This window comes from Melanerpes formicivorus, unplaced genomic scaffold, assembly GCF_026170545.1.
Source record: "Melanerpes formicivorus ecotype bairdi unplaced genomic scaffold, bMelFor1.0.p_v2 SCAF_2106, whole genome shotgun sequence".
Classification (NCBI taxonomy): domain Eukaryota; kingdom Metazoa; phylum Chordata; class Aves; order Piciformes; family Picidae; genus Melanerpes; species Melanerpes formicivorus.
The window spans coordinates 12,840-31,642 of record NW_027144457.1 but is presented as its reverse complement, the minus strand read 5'-3'; the positions used below and the strand labels follow the sequence as shown (position 1 = coordinate 31,642).

General features: G+C 67.1%; 1 pseudogene; it reads right to left on the bottom strand.

Annotated features, from left to right (window-relative positions):
* Positions 1 to 225: 225 nt before the first annotated feature.
* LOC137461416 (glycogen phosphorylase, muscle form-like) overlaps positions 226 to 18,803 on the bottom strand; it is a 30,507-nt pseudogene continuing 11,929 nt past the window's right edge.

Here is an 18,803-nt window from a genome sequence, read left to right as displayed (position 1 = left end):
GCCCCCCGACCCCCCCTCTAAGCCCCCCCTAGGATCCCCTTAAGGACCCCCTTAGGACCCCCTTAGGACCTCCCTAGCCCCCCAACCCCCCCTCTAAGCCCCCTTAAGACCCCCTTAGGACCTCCCGACCCTCCCCCTAGCCTTCCCTGAGCCCCTTAACGACTCCTCCGAAGCCCCCCCCACCCCCCGCCCCAGCCCGCGGGGCCGCGCCGCGGGGCCGCGCACCGGTCGTGGTTGAGCAGCATGTTGACGATGTCCCGGAAGAGGTCAGGCTGCCGCGGGCTGAAGTAGCCTGAGCTGAGCTGGTCCAGGGCTTGGCGCAGCTCCGGCAGCCGGGAGACGTAGTCCTGGGCGTTGTACCTGGCAGGGGCAGGGGCAGGGCAAGGCTCGGGGGGGGGCACGCAGGGGACCCCCTCCCCACACCCCCCCCCGGGGCGGCTAGGGGCTGAGGGAGCTGTGGGGAGGGGATGGGGAGCCAAGGGAGGGGGTGCCGAGGTGCCCAGGGGGTGCCAGGGGTGCCATAGGGTGCCCAGGGGGTGCCAGGGGTGCTATAGGGTGCCCAGGGGGTGCCTAGGTGCCAAGGGGGTGCCAGGGGTGCCATAGGGTGCCAAGGGGGTGCTAGGGGTGCCATGGGGGTGCCGGGGTGCTATAGGGTGCCCAGGGGGTGCCATAGGGTGCCCAGGGGGTGCCTGGGGTGCTATAGGGTGCCCAGGGGGTGCCAGGGGTGCCATAGGGTGCCCAGGGGGTGCCTAGGTGCCATGGGGGTGCCTGGGTGCCATAGGGTGCCAAGGGGATGCCTAGGTGCCCAGGGGGTGCCAGGGTGCTATAGGGTGCCAAGGGGGTGCCTGGGGTGCTATAGGGTGCCAGGGGGTGCCAGGGGTGCCATAGGGTGCCCAGGGGATGCCTAGGTGCCAAGGGGGTGCCTGGGGTGCCATAGGGTGCCAAGGGGGTGCCGAGGTGCCATGGGGGGTGCCATAGAGTGCCCAGGGGATGCTAGGGGTGCCATGGGGGTGCCAGGGGTGCTATAGGGTGCCCAGGGGGTGCCTAGGTGCCAAGGGGGTGCGAGGGGTGCCATAGGGTGCCCAGGGGGTGCCAGGGGTGCCATAGGGTGCCCAGGGGATGCCTAGGTGCCAAGGGGGTGCCTGGGGTTCTATAGGGTGCCAAGGTGCCCAGGGGTGCCAAGGGGGAGCTATGGGGTACCATGGGGGGGGCTATGGGGTGCCATGGGGAGCTATGGGTTGCCAAGGGGGGGAGCTATGGGGTGCCAGGGGAGGACTACAGGGAGCCAAAGGGGGAGCTATGGGGTGCCAGAGGTGGGACTATGGGGTGCCAAGGGGAGCTATAGGGAGTGGTAGGGAGCTATGGGGTGCGAGGGGAGGACTACAGGGAGCCAAGGGGGGAGCTATGGGGTGCCATGGGGAGCTATGGGTTGCCAAGGGGGGGAGCTATGGGGTGCCAGGGGAGGACTACAGGGAGCCAAGGGCGAGCTAGGGGGTGCCATGGGGAGCTATGAGGTGCCATGGGGGGGCTATGGGGTGCCAGGGGGAGGACTATAGGGAGGCAAAGGGGGAGCTATGGGGTGCCAGGGGAGGACTACAGGGAGCCAGTGGGAGGCTATGGAGTGCCAGGGGGAGCTATGGGGTGCCATGGGGAGCTGTAGGGAGCTATGGGGTGTGAAGGGAGGACTACAGGGAGCCAAAGGGGAGCTATGGGGTGCTGTAGGGAATGGTGGGGAGCTATGGGGTGCCATGGGGAGCTGTAGGGAGCTATGGGGTGCCAGGGGAGGACTACAGGGAGCCAAGGGCGAGCTATGGGGTGCCATGGGGAGCTATGGGGTGCCATGGGGAGGACTATAGGGAGGCAAGGGGGAGCTATGGGGTGCCATGGGGAGCTATGGGGTGCCATGGGGAGCTGTAGGGAGCTATGGGGTGCCAGGGGAGGACTACAGGGAGCCAAGGGCGAGCTAGGGGGTGCCACGGGGAGCTATGAGGTGCCATGGGGAGCTATGGGGTGCCATGGGGAGGACTATAGGGAGGCAAGGGGGAGCTATGGGGTGCCATGGGGGGGCTATGGGGTGCCATGGGGAGGACTACAGGGAGCCAAGGACGAGCTATGGGGTGCCATGGGGAGCTATGGGGTGCCATGGGGAGGACTACAGGGAGCCAAAGGGGAGCTATGGGGTGCCATGGGGAGCTATGGGGTGCCATGGGGAGGACTACAGGGAGCCAAAGGGGAGCTATGGGGTGCCATGGGGAGCTATGGGGTGCCATGGGGAGGACTACAGGGAGCCAAGGGCGAGCTATGGGGTGCCATGGGGAGCTATGAGGTGCCATGGGGAGGACTATAGGGATCCAAAGGGGAGCTATGGGGTGTGAGGGGAGGACTACAGGGAGCCAAGGGGAGCTATGGGGTGCTGGGGGGGGGCTATGGGGTGCTAAGGGGAGCTATGGGGTGCCATGGGGAGGACTATAGGGAGCTGTAGGGAGCTATGGGGTGCCATGGGGAGCTGTAGGGAGCTATGGGGTGCCATGGGGGGCTATGGGGTGCTAAGGGGAGGACTACAGGGAGCCAAGGGGGGGCTATGGGGTGCCATGGGGAGCTGTAGGGAGCTATGGGGTGCCATGGGGGGGGCTATGGGTTGCCAAGGGGGGAGCTATGGGGTGCCATGGGAAGGACTACAGGGAGCCAAAGGGGAGCTATGGGGTGCCAGGGGGAGCTGTAGGGAGTGGTAGGGAGCTATGGGGTGCCAGGGGGATGACTATAGGGAGCCAAAGGGGAGCTATAGGGAGCCAAAGGGGGCGCTATGGGGTGCCAGGGGGGGCTATGGGGTGCCAAGGGGGGAGCTATGGGGTGCCATGGGGAGGACTACAGGGAGCCAAAGGGGAGCTATGGGGTGCCAGGAGGATGACTATAGGGAGCCAAAGGGGGCGCTATGGGGTGCCAGGGGGAGCTATGGGGTGCCAGGGGGAGCTATGAGGTGCCACGGGAGCTGTAGGACATTCAAGGGGCACCTCGGGGGGGGGGGGGGGGGGGGCGCTCCCTGGCTGCCATCCCAGCCCCGGGGGCGGGGCGGGGGGCGGGGCTGGGGGCGGGGCGGGGGCTGCCACACCCACCCCTGGCGGTCCAGCGCCTCGACGTCCTCCACCCTCATGCCGAAGATGAAGAGGTTCTCCTCGCCGGCCTCCTCGGCCATCTCCACGTTGGCGCCGTCCATGGTGCCGATGGTCAGGGCGCCGTTCAGCATGAACTTCATGTTCCCGGTGCCCGAGGCCTCGGTGCCGGCCGTGGAGATCTGCTCCGACAGGTCTGCGGCCGGGATCACTGCGGGGCGGGGGCGGGAAGCAGGGCTGGGGTCGGCAACGGGAACCGGGAACCGGGTAGGGGGCAGCGGGCAGCGGGAACCGGGCACAGGGAACCGGGCAGGGGGCAGCGGGCAGCGGGAACCGGGCAGCGGGCACCGGGAACCGGGCACAGGGAACCGGGCACAGGGAACCGGGAACTGGGAACCGAGGAGGGACACGGCCGGGGGGCACTGGGAACCGGGAACGGGGGAGGGACACGGCTGGGGGGCACCGGGAACCGGGGAGGGGCAAGGCTGAGGGGCACAAGGGAGGGGGAGGGACATGGCTGGGGGCACCGGGAACCGGGCACCGGGAACCGGGCACAGGGAACCGGGAACCGGGGAGGGACACGGCTGGGGGGCACAAGGGAGGGGGAGGGACATGGCTGGGGGCACCGGGAACCGGGCACCGGGAACCGGGCACAGGGAACCGGGAACCGGGGAGGGACACGGCTGGGGGGCACAAGGGAGGGGGAGGGACATGGCTGGGGGCACCGGGAACCGGGGAGGGACACGGCTGGGGGGCACCGGGAACCGGGAACGGGGGAGGGACACGGCTGGGGGCACCGGGAACCGGGGAGGGACACGGCTGGGGGGCACCGGGAACCGGGAACGGGGGAGGGACACGGCTGGGGGCACCGGGAACCGGAAACCGGGCACCGGGGAGGGACACGGCTGGGGGCACCGGGAACCAGGGAGGGGCAAGGCTGGGGGGCACCGGGAACCGGGCACTGGGAACCGGGAACCGGGCACCGGGGAGGGACACGGCTGGGGGGCACCGGGCACAGGGAACCGGGCACCGGGCAGGGACACGGCTGGGGGGCACCAGGAACCGGGCACAGGGCACCGGGCACAGGGGAGGGACACGGCCAGGGGGCACCGGGAACAGGGGAGGGGCAAGGCTGGGGGGGCACCGGGAACCGGGCAGGGACACGGCTGGGGGGCACCAGGCACAGGGGAGGGACACGGCTGGGGGCACCGGGCACCAGGAACCGGGAGCCGGGCACAGGGCAGGGACACGGCCGGGGGGGGCACCGGGAACCGGGCACAGGGCAGGGACACGGCTGGGGGGCACAGGAGCTGTGCCAGGGCAGTACTGGGGAGCCCAAGGTGGTGTAAGAGTGGTAATGTGGTGCCCAGCAGCTGTGCCAAGGCAGTATTGGGGCACCCAGGGCTGTGCCAAGGCAGTATTGGGGCACCCAGGGATGCCAGGGCAGTATTGGGGTGCCCAGGGCTGTGCCAGGGCAGGATTGGGGCACCCAGGGCTGTGCCAGGGCAGGATTGGGGTGCCCAGGAGCTGTGCCAGGGCAGGATTGGGGTGCCCAGGGCTGTGCCAGGATAGGATTGGGGTGCCCAGCAGCTGTGCCAGGGCAGGATTGGGACACCCAGGGCTGTGCCAGGGCAGGATTGGGGCGCCCAGGAGCTGTGCCAGGGCAGGATTGGGGTGCCCAGGGCTGTGCCAGGGCAGCATTGGGGCGCCCAGGGGCTGTGCCAGGGCAGGATTGGGGTGCCCAGGAGCTGTGCCAGGGCAGGATTGGGACACCCAGGGCTGTGCCAGGGCAGGATTGGGGTGCCCAGGAGCTGTGCCAGGGCAGGATTGGGACACCCAGGGCTGTGCCAGGGCAGGATTGGGGCGCCCAGGAGCTGTGCCAGGGCAGGATTGGGGTGTCCAGGGCTGTGCCAGGGCAGGATTGGGACGCCCAGGGCTGTGCCAGGGCAGGATTGGGGTGCCCAGGAGCTGTGCCAGGGCAGGATTGGGGTGCCCAGGAGCTGTGCCAGGGTGGCATTGGGACACCCAGGGCTGTGCCAGGGCAGGATTGGGGCACCCAGGGCTGTGCCAGCACAGGATTGGGGCGCCCAGGAGCTGTGCCAGGGCAAGATTGGGGCACCCAGGGCTGTGCCAGGGCAGTATTGGGGTGCCCAGGAGCTGTGCCAGGGCAGCATTGGGACACCCAGGGCTGTGCCAGGGCAGGATTGGGGCACCCAGGGCTGTGCCAGGTCAGGATTGGGACGCCCAGGGCTGTGCCAGGGCAGCATTGGGACACCCAGGGCTGTGCCAGGATAGGATTGGGGCACCCAGGGCTGTGCCAGGGCAGGATTGGGGTCCCCAGAGGCTGTGCCAGGGCAGGATTGGGGTGCCCAGGGCTGTGCCAGGGCAGCATTGGGACACCCAGGGCTGTGCCAGGGCAGGATTGGGGTGCCCAGGGCTGTGCCAGGATAGGATTGGGGTGCCCAGCAGCTGTGCCAGGGCAGCATTGGGGCACCCAGGGCTGTGCCAGGGCAGGATTGGGGTCCCCAGGGGCTGTGCCAGGGCAGGATTGGGGTGCCCAGGGCTGTGCCAGGGCAGGATTGGGGTGCCCAGGGCTGTGCCAGGGCAGCATTGGGACGCCCAGGGCTGTGCCAGGGCAGGATTGGGGCACCCAGGGCTGTGCCAGGGCAATATTAGGGTGCCCAGGGCTGTGCCAGGGCAGCATTGGGACACCCAGGGCTGTGCCAGGGCAGGATTGGGACACCCAGGGCTGTGCCAGGGCAGCATTGGGACACCCAGGGCTGTGCCAGGGCAGGATTGGGGCACCCAGGGCTGTGCCAGGGCAGCATTGGGGTGCCCAGGAGCTGTGCCAGGGCAGGATTGGGGCACCCAGGGCTGTGCCAGGGCAGCATTGGGGTGCCCAGGAGCTGTGCCAGGGCAGGATTGGGACGCCCAGGGCTGTGCCAGGGCAGGATTGGGGTGCCCAGGAGCTGTGCCAGGGCAGGATTGGGGTGTCCAGGGCTGTGCCAGGGCAGGATTGGGGCACCCAGGGCTGTGCCAGGGCAGGATTGGGGTCCCCAGAGGCTGTGCCAGGTTGCCCTGGGGGTCTCGGTTGGGTCTGGCTGTCCCTGGCTGGGGTTGGATGTCCCGGGGTGGGGGGGGGGGTGTTTGGGGTGCCATGGGGGGGCTCGGGGGGGGGGTGTGGGGGCCCGGGGGTGCCGCTGGGGGGCGCCCCTCACCCTTCTCCGCCAGGGACACGCGGTAGTTCTCCAGGAAGAGAACCTTCAGGCGGTCTCCCACCGCCGGGTCCTGGTTCACCACCTCCCCGATGGCAGTCACCAGCCGGATGATCATCTTGGCCATGTGGTACCCGGGGGCGGCCTGCCGCCAGGGGGCGACGCTGAGCGCGGCGCTCCGCACCCCCCCCCGGACACCCAGGGCCACCCAGAGCCACCCAGAGCTACCCAGGACCCCCAAATCCTTCTCAGAACGCCCCCAGGGCCATCCAGGACCCCCCCAGGACCCCCAAATCCTTCTCAGACACCCCCCCCCGGGACACCCACGGCCACCCAGAGCCACCCCAGGGCCACCCAGGACCCTTCCAGGGCCACCCAGGGACTCCCCAGGGCCACCCAGGACCCCTCCAGGGACACCCAGAGCCACCCAGGGACTCCCCAGAGCCATCCAGGAACCCCCCAGGGCCACCCAGGACCTCCCCAGGCCCCCCCCAGGGCCACCCACAGCCACCCAGAACCCCCAAATCCTTCTCAGAACCCCTCCAGGACTCCCCCAGGGCCATCCAGGACCCCCCCAGGACCCCCAAATCCTTCTCAGACCCCCCCCCGGGACACCCACAGCCACCCACAGCCACCCCAGGGCTACCCAGGGACTCCCCAGGGCCACCCAGAGCCACCCAGGACCCCTCCAGGGCCACCCAGAGCCACCCAGGACCCTCCCCAGGACCCCTCCAGAGCCACCCAGGGACTCCCCAGGGCCACCCAGGACCCCCCCAAGGGCCACCCAGGGCCCCCCCAGGGCCATCCAGGACCCCCCCCCGGGCCACCCAGGACCCCCCCCGGGCCACCCAGGACCCCCCCCAGGGCCACCCAGGGACTCCCCAGACCTCACCCAGGAGCTCCCCAGGACCCCTCCAGGGCCACCCAGGGCCACCCAGGACCCCCCCAGGGCCACCCACAGCCACCCAGAACCCCCAAATCCTTCTCAGAACCCCTCCAGGACCCCCCCAGGGCCATCCAGGACCCCCCCAGGACCCCCAAATCCTTCTCAGACCCCCCCCCGGGACACCCACGGCCACCCAGAGCCACCCACAGCCACCCAGGGCCCCCCTCCGGGACACCCACAGCCACCCAGAGCCACCCCAGGGCCATCCAGGACCCCCCCAGGGCCATCCAGGACCCCCCCCAGGGCCATCCAGGACCCCCCCAGGGCCATCCAGGACCCCCCCCAGGGACCCCCCAGGGCCACCCAGGACCCCCCCACGACCACCCAGAGCCACCCAGGACCCTCCCCAGGGCCACCCAGACCTCACCCAGGGCCATCCAGGAGCCCCCCCGGGCCACCCCCAGCCACCCAGGGCCACCCAGAAGCCCCCAGGACCCCCAAATCCTTCTCAGAACGCCCCCCCAGGAACCCCCCAGACCCTCTTGGGAACCCCCAAATCCCTCTCAGACCCCCCCCGATCCCTCAGGACCCCCCCGGCCTGCCCTAGGGACCCCCCAACCCCCTCCCCCAGGACACCCTCAGGACCCCCAGAACTCCCCCAGGACCCCCAAATCCCCCTCAGGACCCCCCCAATTCCCCCCCAGATCCCTCAGGACCCCCCTGGCCTGCCCTAGGGACCCCCCAACCTCCTCTCCCAGGACCCCCTCAGGACCCCCAGAACTCCCCCAGGACCCCCAAATCCCCCTCAGGACCCCCCCAGACTGCCCTAGGGACCCCCCCAGCCCCCTCCCCCAGCCCCTCAGGACCCCCCAGTTCCCCTCCCCCCCCCCCGTATCCCTCAGGACCCCCCTGGCCTGCCCTAGAGACCCCCAACCCCCTCCCCCAGGACCCACTCAGGACCCCCAAAGCTCCCCCAGACCCCCCCAGGACCCCCAAATCCTTCTCAGAACGCCCCCCTAGGAACCCCCCAGGACCCCCTAGACCCTCTTGGGACCCCCAAATCCCCCTCAGGACCCCCCCTGGACTCCCCTAGGGACCCCCCAACCCCCTTCCCCAGGACCCACTCAGGACCCCCAAAGCTCCTCCAGACCCCCACACCCCCACCCCGGATCCCCCAACCCCCTCCCCCAGGACACCCTCAGGACCCCCAAATCCCCCTCAGGACCCCCCCAGTTCCCCCCCAGATCCATCAGGAGCCCCCAAGACTGCCCTAGGGACCCCCAGCCCCCTCCCCCAGCCCCTCAGGACCCCCAAATCCCCCTCAGGACCCCCCCAATTCCCCCCCAGATCCCTCAGGACCCCCCTGGCCTGCCCTAGGGACCCCCAGCCCCCTCCCCCAGCCCCTCAGGACCCCCAAATCCCCCTCAGGACCCCCCAATTCCCCCCCAGATCCCTCAGGACCCCCCTGGCCTGCCCTAGGGACCCCCCAACCCCCTCCCCCAGGACCCCCTCAGAACTCCCAGAGCTCCCCCAGACCCCCCAGGACCCCCAAATCCCCCTCAGGACCCCCCAACCCACCCCCAGATCCCTCAAGACCCCCCCAGACTGCCCTAGGGACCCCCCAAACCCCCTCCCCCAGACCCCCCCAGGACCCCCAAATCCCTCTCAGACCCCCACCCCCACCCCTGGATCCCCCAACCCCCTCCCCCAGAGCCCCTCAGGACCCCCAAATCCCCCTCAGGACCCCCCCAATTCCCCCCCAGATCCCTCAGGACCCCCCTGGCCTGCCCTAGGGACCCCCCAAGCCCCTCCCCCAGGTCCCCCTCAGGACTCCAAGAGCTCCCCCAGACCCTCAGGACCCCCAAATCCCCCTCAGGACCCCCCCCCCCAGATCCCCCAGGACCCCCCTAGACTGCCCTAGGGACCCCCAAAGCTCCCCCAGACCCCCCCCAGGACCCCCAAATCCTTCTCAGAACGCCCCCTCCCAGGACCCCCTAGACCCTCTTGGGACCCCCAACCCCTTCCCCCAGACCCCCCCAGGACCCCCAGACCCCCTCAGGACCCCCAAATCCCTCTCAGACCCCCCCCCGGCCTGCCCTAGGACCCCCCAACCCCCTCCCCCAGGATCCCCCAGACCCTCAGGACCCCCAAATCCCTCTCAGAAGCCCCCCCCCAGGACCCCCCAAGCCCCCCCCTCACCTTGCCCCCAATCATGATGGTTCTGGGCACAATTGGTTTGTTTGGTTCCTTCCTGATCCCTGCGGGGGGGGGGGGGAGAGGGGACCCCAAAATTAGGAGGGACCCCCCCCCAAAAAATCCGCGGGGGGGGGGGGGACACGACCCCCAACCCCCAAATGAGGAGGGGGAGACCCCAAAATGGGAGGGGGGAAGCACTTGGGGGGGAGGGAGGGTCCAGAGGGGTGTGGGGTTGGTTGGGGTCTCCCTTTGGGCTCTCCCTCTTTGGGGGGGGGTCCCTGTGGGGCTGGGAGGGGGTTTGGGGGTCCCTAGTTTTTGTGGGGGGGTCCTGGGGAGGGGTCTGGGTTTTGGGGGGCTCCAAGGGGGGTCCCTCATGGTTCTGGGGAGCTGATTGGGTCAATCTGGAGGGGGGGGAGGTTGTCTCTGGGGGGGACGGGATCCATTTGGGGGGGGGGTCCCTGTGTGGCTGGGAGGGGTTTGGGGGTCTCTGGTTTTTGGGGGGGGGGGGCCTAGGTGTTGGGGGGCTCCAGGGGGGGTCCCTCATGGTGATGGGGAGGTGGTTGGGGGTCAGTTTGGGGGGGGGGGAGGTTGTCTCTGGGGGTGGAGGGGGTCCATTTGGGGGGGGTCCCTGTGTGCGTGGGAGGGGTTTGGGGGGTCCCTGGTTTTTGGGGGGGGGTCTAGGTGTTGGGGGGCTCCAGGGGGGGTCCCCATAGTTATGGGGAGCTGATTGGGGTCAATTTGGGGGGGGGGAGGTTGTCTCTGGGGGGGTGGGAGGTTGTCCATTTGGGGGGGTCCCTGTGTGGCTGGGAGGGGGTTTGGGGGTCTGTGGGTTTTGGGGGGGGGGGTGTCTGGGTTTTGGGGGGGCTCCAGGGGGGTCCCTGATGGTTCTGGGGAGGTGGTTGGGGTCAATCTGGGGGGGGGGGATGGGTGTCCCTTTGGGGGGTCCCTGTGTGGGTGGGAGGGGTTTGGGGGTCCCTGGTTTTTGGGGGGGGGGGCCTAGGTGTTGGGGGGCTCCAGGGGGGGTCCCTCATGGTTCTGGGGAGGTGGTTGGGGTCAGTTTGGGGGAGGGGGTTTCTCTCTGGGGGGGGTCCTGTGTGGCTGGGAGGGGGTTTGGGAGTCTCTGGGTTTTGGGGGGGGGGTCTAAGTGTTGGGGGGCTCCAGGGGGGTCCCTCATGGTTCTGGGGATGTGGTTGGGGTCAATTTGGGGGGGGGGAGGGGTATCCCTTTGGGGGGTCCCTGTGTGGCTGGGAGGGGTTTGGGGGTCCCTAGTTTTTGTGGGGGGGTCCTGGGGAGGGGTCTGGGTTTTGGGGGGCTCCAGGGGGGGTCCCTCATGGTTCTGGGGAGGTGGTTGGGTCAGTTTGGGGGGAGGGGGGTTTCTCTCTGGGGGGGTCCCTGTGTGGCTGGGAGGGGTTTGGGGGTCCCTGTTTTTTTTTTTGGGGGGGGGTTGGGAAGGGGTCTGGGTTTTGGGGGGGCTCCAGGGGGGGTCCCTCATGGTGATGGGAAGGTGGTTTGGGTCAGTTTGGGGGGTTGGTTCTCTCTGGGGGTGGATCTCTTTGGGGGTCCCTGTGTGGCTGGGAGGGGGTTTGGGGGTCTCTGGGTTTTGGGGGGGGGTCTAGGTGTTGGGGGGCTCCAGGGGGGGGTCCTTCATGGTTCTGGGGAGGTGGTTGGGGTCACTTTGGGGGGGAAAGGTTGTCTCTGGGGGGGAGGGGGGTCCATTTGGGGGGGGTCCCTGTGTGGCTGGGAGGGGTTTGGGGGTCCCTGGTTTTTTGGGGGGGGGCCTTAGGTGTTGGGGGCTCCAGGGGGGTCCCTCATGGTGATGGGGAGGTGGTTGGGGTCAATTTGGGGGGGGGGGGGGAGGTTGTCTCTGGGGGGGAGGGGATCCATTTAGGGGGGGGTCCCTGTGTGGCTGGGAGGGGTTTGGGGGTCCCTGGTTTTTTTTTGGGGGGGGTCTGGGGTTTGGGGGGCTCCAGGGGGGGTCCCTCATGGTTATGGGGAGGTGGTTGGGGTCAATTTTGGGGGGGAAAGGTTGTCTCTGGGGGGGGAGGGGGTCCATTTGGGGGGGGTCCCTGTGTGGCTGGGAGGAGGTTTGGGGGTCCCTGGTTTTTGGGGGGGGGGTCTGGTTTTTGGGGGGGCTCCAGGGGGGTCCCTCATGGTTTCTGGGGAGGTGGTTGGGGTCAGTTTGGGGGGAGGGGGTTTCTCTCTGGGGGGGGTCCCTGTGTGGCTGGGAGGGGGTTTGGGGGGTCCCTGGTTTTTGGGGGGGGGGTCTAGGGGTTGGGGGGCTCCGGGGGGGGTCCTCTCATGGTTATGGGGAGGTGGTTGGGGTCAATCTGGGGGGGATGGGTGTCCCTTTGGGGGGGTCCCTGTGTGGCTGGGAGGGGTTTGGGGGTCCCTGGTTTTTGGGGGGGGGGCCTAGGTGTTGGGGGGCTGCAGGGGGGTCCCTCATGGTTATGGGGAGGTGGTTGGGGTCAATTTGGGGGGGGAGGGGTATCCCTTTGGGGGGGTCCCTGTGTGGCTGGGAGGGGTTTGGGGGTCCCTGGTTTTTTGGGGGGGGGGCGTTAGGGAGGGGTCTGGGTTTTGGGGGGCTCCAGGGGGGGTCCCTCATGGTTCTGGGGAGGTGGTTGGGGTCAATTTGGGGGGGGGGAGGTTGTCTCTGGGGGGGAGGGGATCCATTTGGGGGGAGTCCCTGTGTGGCTGGGAGGGGTTTGGGGGTCCCTGGGTTTTGGGGAGGGGTCTGGGTTTTGGGGGGCTCCAAGGGGGGGTCCCTGATGGTGATGGAGAGGTGGTTGGGGTCAATCTGGGGGGGATGTGTGTCCCTTTGGGGGGTCCCTGTGTGGCTGGGAGGGGTTTGGGGGTCCCTGGTTTTTGTAGGGGGGTCCTGGGGAGGGGTCTGGGTTTTGAGGGGCTCCAAGGGGGGGTCCCTGATGGTTCTGGGGAGGTGGTTGGGGTCAATCTGGGGGGGGGGGATGGGTGTCCCTTTGGGGGGGTCCCTGTGTGGCTGGGAGGGGGTTTGGGGGTCTCTGGGTTTTGGGGGGGGGGGTCTAGGGGTTGGGGGGCTCCGGGGGGGCCCCTCATGGTGATGGGGAGGTGGTTGGGGTCACTTGGGGTGTGTGTGGGGGGTCCCTTTAGGGGGGGTCCCTGTGTGGCTGGGAGGGGGTTTGGGGGTCCCTGGTTTTTGGGGGGGGGGACCTTAGGTGTTGGGGGGCTCCAGGGGGGGGTCCCTCATGGTTCTGGGGAGGTGGTTGGGGTCAATCTGGGGGAGGGGCTGTGACCCTTTGGGGGGGCCCTGTGTGGCTGGGAGGGGGTTTGGGGGTCCCTAGTTTTTGGGGGGGATCCTGGGGAGGGGTCTGGGTTTTGGTAGGCTCCGGGTGGGGACCCTCATGGTTATGGGGAGGTGGTTGGGGTCAATTTGGGGGAGGGAGGGGTATCCCTTTGGGGTGTCCCTGTGTGGCTGGGAGGGGTTTGGGGGTCCCTAGTTTTTGTGGGGGGGTCCTGGGGAGGGGTCTGGGCTTTGGGGGGCTCCAAGGGGGGGTCCCTGATGGTTCTGGGGAGGTGGTTGGGGTCAATCTGGGGGGGATGTGTGTCCCTTGCGGGGGGTCCCTGTGTGGCTGGGAGGGGGTTTGGGGGTCTCTGGGTTTTTTGGGGGGGGTCTGGGTTTGGGGGGGCTCCAGGGGGGGGTCCCTCACTGTTGTAGAGGGTGATGATGTGCAGGCAGTTGAGCAGCTGCCTCTTGTACTCGTGGATCCTCTTCACCTGGACGTCGAAGAGGGAGTTGGGGTTCACCCTCACCCCCGAGGTCTGCTCCAGGAACGCTGCCAGCTTGGCCTTGTTCTCCTGGGGGGGGGGAGGAGGGGGGAAGCACAAATGGGGGGGGTGGGACACCAAGATACAACCCTCCCCCCACCAAAGACCCCCCCAGGACCCCCCCAAGACCTCCCAGAAGCCCTCAGGACATCTCTGGACCCCCTCAAGACCACCCAGAGCCCTTCAGGGTGATCCAGGAGCCCTTCAAGACAGCTCAGGACCCCTTCAAACCCCCACCCCCCCACCCCCAAGGACACTCTAGGGGCTCCCAGGACCCTCCAGGACACCCCAAGCCCCCCCAGGACCCCCACCCCACAGTACCTGCTTGACCTTGGCCACGTCCCTGATGAAGCCTTCGTCGTCCAGGAAGCTGCGGAGCCTCTGCAGCTGCCCCAGGTCGGCCACGAAGTCATCCCCAATGCGCTGTGGAGAGCACCCAGGGGTGAGCCACGGGGCCCAGAGACACCCCACAGGGAACCACAGACCCACAGAGACCCACAGGGACCCACAGAGAGCCATAGGGAAACATAGGGAGCCATAGGGAGCCATGGGGAGCCATAGGGAGCCATAGGGAGCTATAGAGAGCCATAGGGAGCCATAGAGAGCCATAGGGAGCCATAGGAGCCATAGGAGCCATAGGAGCCATAGGGAGCCAGAGAGACCATAGGGAGCCATAGGGAGCCATAGGGAGCCATAGGAGCCATAGGGAGCTATAGAGACCATAGGGAGCCATAGAGAGCCATAGAGAGCCATAGGAGTCATAGGGAGCTATGGGGAGCCATAGGGAGCCATAGAGAGCCATAGGGAGCCATAGAGAGCCATAGGGAGCCATAGGGAGCCAGAGAGAGCCATAGGGAGCCATAGGGAGCCATAGAGAGCCATAGGGAGCCATAGGGAGCCAGAGAGAGCCATAGGGAGCCATAGGGAGCCATAGAGACCATAGGGAGCCATAGGGAGCCATAGGGAGCCATAGGAGCCATAGGGAGCTATAGAGACCATAGGGAGCCATAGGAGCCATAGGGAGCTATGGGGAGCCATAGGGAGCCATAGGGAGCCATAGACAGCCATAGGGAGCCATAGGAGCCATAGGGAGCTATAGAGACCATAGGGAGCCATAGGAGCCATAGGGAGCTATGGGGAGCCATAGAGAGCCATAGAGAGCCATAGAGAGCCATAGAGAGCCATAGGGAGCCATAGAGAGCTATAGGGAGCCATAGGGAGCCATGGGGAGCCATGGGGAGCCATAGGGAGCCATAGAGAGCCATAGGGAGCCATAGAGAGCCATAGAGAGCCATAGGGAGCCATAGGGAGCCATAGAGAGCCATAGGGAGCCATAGAGAGCCATAGAGAGCCATAGGGAGCCATAGAGAGCCATAGAGAGCCATAGGGAGCCATAGGGAGCCATAGAGAGCCATAGGGAGCCATAGGGAGCCATAGAGAGCCATAGGGAGCCATAGGGAGCCATAGAGAGCCATAGGGAGCCATAGGGAGCTATAGAGACCATAGAGAGCCATAGGGAGCCATAGGGAGCCATAGGGAGCCATAGAGACCATAGAGAGCCATAGGGAGCCATAGGGAGCCATAGGGAGCCATAGAGAGCCATAGGGAGCCATAGGGAGCCATAGAGAGCCATAGGGAGCCATAGGGAGCCATAGAGAGCCATAGGGAGCCATAGGGAGCCATAGGGAGCCATAGAGAGCCATAGGGAGCCATAGAGACCATAGAGAGCCATAGGGAGCCATAGGGAGCCATAGGGAGCCATAGAGAGCCATAGGGAGCTATAGAGAGCTAAAGAGAGCCATAGGGAGCCATAGAGAGCCATAGGGAGCCATAGGGAGCCATAGAGAGCCATAGGGAGCCATAGGGAGCCATAGAGAGCCATAGAGAGCCATAGGGAGCCATAGGGAGCCATAGGGAGCCATAGAGACCATAGAGAGCCATAGGGAGCCATAGGGAGCCATAGAGACCATAGAGAGCCATAGGGAGCCATAGGGAGCCATAGGAGCCATAGGGAGCCATAGGGAGCCATAGGGAGCCATAGAGACCATAGAGAGCCATAGGGAGCCATAGGGAGCCATAGGGAGCCATAGGGAGCCATAGGAGCCATAGGGAGCCATAGGGAGCCATAGAGACCATAGAGAGCCATAGGGAGCCATAGGGAGCCATAGGGAGCCATAGGGAGCTATAGAGAGCCATAGGGAGCCATAGGGAGCCATAGGGAGCCATAGGGAGCCATAGGGAGCCATAGGGAGCTATAGGGAGCTATAGAGAGCCATAGAGAGCCATAGGGAGCCATAGGGAGCCATAGGAGCCATAGGGAGCCATAGGGAGCCATAGAGACCATAGAGAGCCATAGGGAGCCATAGGGAGCCATAGGGAGCCATAGGGAGCTATAGAGAGCCATAGGGAGCCATAGGGAGCCATAGGGAGCCATAGGGAGCCATAGGGAGCTATAGAGAGCCATAGAGAGCCATAGGGAGCCATAGGGAGCCATAGGAGCCATAGGGAGCCATAGGGAGCTATAGAGAGCCATAGGGAGCTATAGGGAGCCTTAGGGAGCTATTGAGAGCCATGGGGAGCTATAGGGAGCTATAGAGAGCCATAGGGAGCCATAGGGATCCCCCTCCCCTCCTGCCCCCCACGCCCCCTGCCCCCCACCTGCGCGATGACGTCGGCCAGCCCTGGGTTGCAGAGCAGCAGCCAGCGCCGGGGGGTGATGCCGTTGGTCTTGTTCTGGAACTTGTGGGGCTCCAGCTCGTAGAAGTCCTTGAACCTGGTGGGCAGGGGGACCCATAGCGACCCACGGGGAGATACAGGCAGCCATAGGGACTCACGAGGACCCATGGGGACCCACAGGGAACCATAGGGACCCATAGAGAGCCATAGGGAGCTATAGGGACCCACAGGGAACCATAGGGACCCATAGGGAGCTATAGGGACCCACAGGGAACCATAGGGACCCATTGAGAGCCATAGGGAGCTATAGGGACCCACAGGGAACCATAGGGACCCACTGAGAGCCATAGGGAGCTATAGGGACCCACAGGGAACCATAGGGACCCACTGAGAGCCATAGGGAGCTATAGGGACCCACAGGGAACCATAGGGACCCATAGAGAGCCATAGGGAGCTATAGGGACCCACAGGGAACCATAGGGACCCATAGGGAGCTATAGGGACCCACAGGGAACCATAGGGACCCATAGAGAGCCATAGGGAGCTATAGGGACCCACAGGGAACCATAGGGACCCATAGAGAGCCATAGGGAGCTATAGGGACCCACAGGGAACCATAGGAGCAGAGGATTTGATGTGTGGGGCTGTGGGACTGAAGCTGTGGGACACGACTGGCATCTATGGGTCTGGGCTGGATGTGTGGGGCAGGGGCCGGCAGCTATGGATCTAGGCTGGCAGCAATGGGTCCGGGCTGTGGGGCAGGTGCTGGCAGCTATGGGTCCGGGCTGGCAGCAATGGGTCCGGGCGGGGATGTGTGGGTCGGGGCCGTGGGGCAGGGGCTGGCAGCTATGGGTCCAGGCTGTGGGGCAGGGGCTGGCAGCTATGGGTCCGGGCTGTGGGGCAGGGGCTGGCAGCTATGGGTCTGGGCCAGGATATGTGGGGCAGGGGCCAGCAGCAATGGGTCCGGGCTGGGATGTGTGGGGCAGGGGCCAGCAGCAATGGGTCTGGGCTGGGATGTGTGGGGCAGGAGCTGGCAGCAGTGGGTCGGGGCCGTGGGGCAGGGCTCCCTACACGCTGGTCTTGAGGATGTCGGAGTGGATCCTGGCCGGGATGTGTGGGGCAGGGGCCGGCAGCAATGGGTCGGGGCCGGGATGTGTGGGGCAGGGGCTGGCAGCTATGGGTCGGGGCCGTGGGGCAGGGCTCCCTACACGCTGGTCTTGAGGATGTCGGAGTGGATCCTGGCCAGGATGTGTGGGGCAGGGGCCATGGGGCAGGGGCTGGCAGCAATGGATCCGGGCCGGGATGTGTGGGGCAGGAGCTGGCAGCAGTGGGTCGGGGCCGTGGGGCAGGGCTCCCTACACGCTGGTCTTGAGGATGTCGGAGTGGATCCTGGCCAGGATGTGTGGGGTGGGGGCATGGGGCAGGGGCTGGCAGCTATGGGTCCGGGCCGGGATGTGTGGGGCAGGGGCTGGCAGCTATGGGTCGGGGCCGTGGGGCAGGGCTCCCTACACGCTGGTCTTGAGGATGTCGGAGTGGATCCTGGCCAGGATGTGTGGGGCAGGGGCCATGGGGCAGGGGCTGGCAGCAATGGATCCGGGCTGGGATGCCTGGGGCAGGGGCCGTGGGGCAGGGGCTGGCAGCAGTGGGTCGGGGCCGTGGGGCAGGGCTGGCAGCTATGGGGCGGGGCCGTGGGGCAGGGCTCCCTACACGCTGGTCTTGAGGATGTCGGAGTGGATCCTGGCCAGGATGTGTGGGGCAGGGGCCATGGGGCAGGGGCTGGCAGCAATGGATCCGGGCTGGGATGTGTGGGGCAGGGGCCGTGGGGCAGGGCTGGCAGCTATGGGGCGGGGCCGTGGGGCAGGGCCGGCAGCTATGGGTCGGGGCCGTGGGGCAGGGCTCCCTACACGCTGGTCTTGAGGATGTCGAAGTGGATCCTGGCCAGGATGTGTGGGGCAGGGGCCGTGGGGCAGGGGCTGGCAGCAATGGGTCCGGGCTGGGATGTGTGGGGCAGGGGCCGTGGGGCAGGGCTCCCTACACGCTGGTCTTGAGGATGTCGGAGTGGATCCTGGCCGGGATGTGTGGGTCGGGGCTGTGGGGCAGGGCTGGCAGCTATGGGGCGGGGCCGTGGGGCAGGGGCTGGCAGCTATGGGTCGGGGCCGTGGGGCAGGGCTCCCTACACGCTGGTCTTGAGGATGTTGGAGTGGATCCTGGCCGGGAAGTGTGGGGTGGGGCCGTGGGGCAGGGGCGGCAGCTATGGGTCCGGGCTGGGATGTGTGGGGCAGGGGCCGTGGGGCAGGGGCGGCAGCTATGGGTCCGGGCTGGGATGTGTGGGGCAGGGGCCGTGGGGCAGGGCTCCCTACACGCTGGTCTTGAGGATGTCGGAGTGGATCCTGGCCACGCCGTTGACCGCGTGGGCGCCCACGAGGCAGAGGTGAGCCATGTTGATCCTCTTCACCGCCCCCTCCTCCACCAGCGACATCCGCCGCAGCCGCGCGTGGTCCCCGGGGAAGGCGGCGTACACCCGCTAGGGGGCGACAGAGCGCGGCGCCGTCACCCGCGGCCACCCCCCGAGCCACCCACGCCCGCCCCGAGGGAGCCCGGGGCGACCCGGAAAGGACCCAGAGGGACCAAGAGGGACTCAAAGTGGGGCAAAAGTGGTCCCGAAGGAGCAGGAAGGGACCCAAAATGGAACAAAAGGGGACCAAAGGGACCCAAAATGGGCCAGAAGTGACCCAAAATGGACCCAAAATGGACCAAAGGGACCCAAAAGGGCTCAAAATGAGACCAAAGGGACCCAAAATGGACCCAAAATGAACCAAAGGGACCCAAAAGGGACCAAAGGGACCCAAAATGGGCCAGAAGTGACCCAAAATGGACCCAAAATGGACCAAAGGGACCCAAAAGGGCTCAAAATGAGAC